Source organism: Myxine glutinosa, chromosome 12 (assembly GCF_964187855.1).
Source record: "Myxine glutinosa chromosome 12, kmMyxGlut1.1, whole genome shotgun sequence".
NCBI classification, from domain to species: domain Eukaryota; kingdom Metazoa; phylum Chordata; class Myxini; order Myxiniformes; family Myxinidae; genus Myxine; species Myxine glutinosa.
In genome coordinates this window covers 76,709,306-76,714,305 of record NC_136272.1, presented here as the reverse complement: position 1 = coordinate 76,714,305, position 5,000 = coordinate 76,709,306, and the positions used below count along the sequence as shown (strand labels likewise).

The window sequence follows — 5,000 nt, the reverse complement described above, 5'->3', positions numbered from 1 at the left end:
GTTTGTTCCAGAGGCGGGAGAAAAGAGGAATGAAGGAGTGAAGGTGAGCAGAAAGTCTTGATTTTGGCAGTTTAACCATAAGAGGGTTGCAGGCAGATCTTGTGCGACCTGTAGGAATATTTGGGGGACAGAGCCCAGAGAGGGCTGGGGGGGCAAGGCCAGAGAGGAGTCGGTAGAAGACGGAAAGACCACCAACCTGCCTGCGGTGAGTGAGTGAAAGGCCCTTGGAGTTAGCTTCATCGCGGGAGATTCCAATGATTCTGAACGCTTTGGTTTCAACAGCGTGAAGACGGGCTAGGTGTGAGGCAGAAGCACCAGACCAGAGGGGAGAGCAGTATTCCATAGAGCTGCGGATGAAAGCCTTGTATGTGGTGAGGAGCTCAGGTGTGCCAAGGAAGGACTTCGCACGACGGAGGATGCCCAGTCGGCGACTGGCTTTGGAGGCCAGATTTGAAATGTGGTTTTCCCAGGAAAGATCATGGCAAATAGTGAGACCCAAAAGCTTGAGTGACAGAACTTCTTGGAGAGGATTATTCAGAAAGTGGATGGGAGGGTTTTCCAGTCGGTCTTTTCGGAGAGACATCGTAAGAGTGTGAGATTTATCAGGATTGAAAGACATGTTCCATTTGTTTGCCCAGTCTGTGATTTTGTCCAGGTCTGCAGAGAGTGAGGAGGCTGCAGACTGCCGATCTGAGGGATGAGGAATGGAGTGACAGAGAGTAGAGTCGTCAGCAAAGAGATAGAGAGGATTTTCAAGAGAGTCAGAGAGATCATTGATGAAGACCAGAAAAAGCACAGGGCCCAGAACACTACCTTGGGGAACTCCAGCCTGAACAGGAAGAGGAGATGAGAGAAACCCATTCAGGGCCACACGTTGACTATGACCAGAGAGGAAGTCCGCCAGCCATGCGTGGAGATTTCCATGGATACCAAAGGAGGAGAGTTTGGTGAGCAGAGCAGGGTGCCAGACCGTATCGAAGGCACGTGAAATGTCAATGGAGACGGCTCTAATTTCCTGTTTGGCATTGAGGACCTCCATCCATTGTTGAGAAAGCAGAAGCAGCATGTCCAGAGTAGAGTGACCAGGTCTGAAACCAAATTGATGATCAGAGATCAAGCCATTGGAGAAGAGGAAAGATTTCATATCTGAAGCAATGATGGATTTCATGACTTTGCTGATAATTGGGAGAAGGCTGATTGGTCTGTAGTTGCTGGGATCTGTTTTTGCACCTTTTTTGTGCAAAGCGGTGATGTTGGCTGATTTCCAAGCAGATGGCAGATGACCTTGAGCAAAGGAGAGGGTGAAGAGAACAGAAAGAGGGAGTGAAAGAGCGGAAGCACATGATTTTAGGACCCGTGGGCTGATGCCGTCAGAACCAGTTGCAGAATCAGAGTCGAGGGTTGACAGAAACTTTTCCACCTTGTCAGGAGGAAAGGACACAGAGTCCAGGAGCAGCTGGGTACGACTGGGTACGGTGGGTACAGAGAGGGATGGGTTTGGGACACAAGATTTAGAGGCAAACACAGAGTTGAGGCATTCAGCTTTTTCACGTGCGGAGTCAGCCGTTAAGCCATTTGAGGTGAGGGAGGGGATGGAGGGGGAACAAACACCAGAAACAGATTTGACCAGACGCCACCAGGATTTGGAAGAGGGAGACAGATAAGAGAGTTCGGTCTTGAGAACGGTGAGATATTGTTTCCTGGCTCTCCTGAGGGTGGACACACACTTGTTTCGGGCTTTGTGAAAGGAAATGAGATTTCCTTCCGTTGGAATTGCTTTCCAGGAGACGAAAGCAAGTTGTTTCAGGGCAACAGCCTCACCACAAGATTCCGTGTACCATGGACGGGAGGAAGGGTATGACAACTGAAGACGAGATGGGATAAATCTGCGCATGAGAGAGAGCAATTTACTTTGAAAGAATTCCCAGGATGAGTTGATGTCAGAGGCGGTAGAGATGGGAGACCAGTCCAGATGATTGATGGCTGCTTGAAGACCGTGCCAGTTGGCCTGAGTGAAATGCCAGACTCGTCGACGCTGAGGAGGCTCTCTGAGAATGGTCAGAGAGATGTCCACTTTGACAAGCACATGATCAGATGAGCCCATTGGAGCAGAAGAAGAGCAGCAGACATTTTCAGGGAAGTTTGTCATAATCAAATCCAGAAGAGAGGATGCTCCGTTGACTGAGATCCGGGTCAGGAAATTGACAGATTGTGTCAGTCCCAGTGAGTCGCAGAAGTCCTTTGCTGAAGAGCCATGGCTGGTGAGAGAGGTACCCACACCCAGCCAACTGGCATGGTGACAATTGAAATCACCACATATGAGGAAGAGAGAGTTGGGATGGGTAGATAGAAGTTGGTCCATATTATTAGACAGCGAGATGTAGATGGAGTCATCGCTGTTTGGTGGACGGTACAACACACATATGAACAAAAGGTGGGAGCGAAGGGGAAGCCGTAGCCAAAGGTATTCCTGGGGGTGAGGTGGAGAGAGGGCAGTGGAGGGCGAGTGAGGAAGAGAGTTTTTTATAAAGATAGCAACCCCACCTCCAGGACGAGGCTCAGGTCTATCATACCGGAAGAGGGAGTAACCTGGGAGAGATACCAAGGCATCAGAGACAACATTGTTGGTAAAATAAAATTAAAAGACCAAATTACGTTTATATTACCAAGAGACTGTGGGGACGGTGTCAGTGCTTTAATTTAACACCTGCACGTCGTCAATACCTGTGGGGCTCTGTGTCGCACGGTCCAATTTGATTTTAACATCTGGCTTTGTATATACAGTACAATATCTAATATATAAATATCCTTGTAACCACTGACTCAATGACTGATATTAATGTTCGGTACCTTCCAGGTGACGTAGAAAACTTAAATTTGGCGTACTGACGGACATCGAAGCCGGAACACCGGAAAAATCACAGAACTGTCGGAAGGCGTCTGCAAATGAAAATTTACGTAAAAAACTGGAAATGCGTATGTAAAAATAAAATTAAAATAATCAATATCTAACAAGGAAATTCACCCCCAAAAAACTCCTTTTTCACCCCCCCCCCCCCCCAAAAAACTCCAAAAAAAACCTCATTTGAAAATTGTAATTTCTATAACTGTAAACTGTGTAATATGAACATTTACATAAAAACCCACAAACAAATTCACCCTAACAAAAACTAATTTTCTATCATCTGAAAATTGTAATTTCTATAACTGTAAACTGTGTAATATGAACATTCACATAAAAACCCACAAACAAATTCACCCTGAAAAAAACTAATTTTCTATCATCTGAAAATTGTAATTTCTATAACTGCAAACTGTGTAATATGAACGTTCACATAAAAACCCACAAACAAATTCACCCTAAAAAAAACTAATTTTCTATCATTTGAAAATTGTAATTTCTATATCTGTAAACTGTGTAATATGAACATTTACATAAAAACCCACAAACAAATTCACCCTAAAAAAAACTAATTTTCTATCATCTGAAAATTGTAATTTCTATAACTGTAAACTGTGTAATATGAACATTTACATAAAAACCCACAAACAAATTCACCCTAAAAAAAACTAATTTTCTATCATCTGAAAATTGTAATTTCTATAACTGTAAACTGTGTAATATGAACATTTACATAAAAACCCACAAACAAATTAACCCTAAAAAAAAAACTCCTTTTTTATCATTTGAAAATTGTCATTTCTATAACTGGAAACTGTGTAATATGAACATTCACATAAAAACCCACAAACAAATTCACCCTAAAAAAACGAATTTTCTATCATTTGAAAATTGTAATTTCTATAACTGTAAACTGTGTAATATGAACATTTACATAAAAACCCACAAACAAATTCACCCTAAAAAAACAAATTTTCTATCGTTTGAAAATTGTAATTTCTATAACTGTAAACTGTAATATGAACATTCACATAAAAACCCACAAACAAATTCACCCTAAAAAAACTAATTTTCTATCATCTGAAAATTGTAATTTCTATAACTGTAAACTGTGTAATATGAACATTCACATAAAAACCCACAAACAAATTCACCCTAAAAAAACTAATTTTCTATCATCTGAAAATTGTAATTTCTATAACTGTAAACTGTGTAATATGAACATTCACATAAAAACCCACAAACAAATTCACCCTAAAAAAAACTAATTTTCTATCATCTGAAAATTGTAATTTCTATAACTGTAAACTGTGTAATATGAACATTTACATAAAAACCCACAAACAAATGCACCCTAAAAAAAAATAATTTTCTATCATCTGAAAATTGTAATTTCTATAACTGTAAACTGTGAAATAAAATGTCAATGGAAATTTAAGTTAAAAAACTGTAAACGCGTCCATTAAAAAAAACAAAACTTAAATCAAAACCCAATGGGATGTTGGCAATGCTTTGCTATATCATCGGGCTTCGATTCATTATGTACCCACATACAAAGCACAGTTCATTATTGTATTGCTTAAAATGTATAAGCATACCCCACTAATATATATATATATATATATATATATATATATATATATATACGCATATACAGTCACGTGAAAAAGTAAGTACACCCCATGTAAAGTTTTGACTTTTTCAACATATTTCAACATACAGCTATTTGATCTTCATGTCAACAATATTGATAGATAAAGGTGATATAATATAACAAATATCATGAAACATTTACATTTTGTAGTCCATTGTATAATTTAAATAAATATAAATGCAAATTTCGCATGTGGAAAAAGTAAGTACACCCCATGAAATGTTTTTGTTTTTTAAAATCTTTTTAACATATGTGGACATGTCAATATTTTATCTTCATCTAAACAGTATCTACAGATAAAGGTGATCCAATTGAACATAAAACAATGAAAAATTGACTTTGCAATAATTTTTTCAACAAAAAATTAACAGAGATGCCATTTCCGATTGTGGAAAAAGCAAATACACCCTTGGCTCTAATAGGTGGTATTTCCCCCTTTGGCAG

At 39.6% G+C, this 5,000-nt stretch overlaps 1 protein-coding gene across 1 annotated transcript in view; it reads left to right on the top strand.

The window, feature by feature from the left end:
- The window catches only part of CHMP2B (charged multivesicular body protein 2B), a 28,009-nt gene that overhangs the window by 886 nt on the left and 22,123 nt on the right, over positions 1-5,000 (top strand). The gene's annotated exons all lie outside the window — the stretch shown is intronic.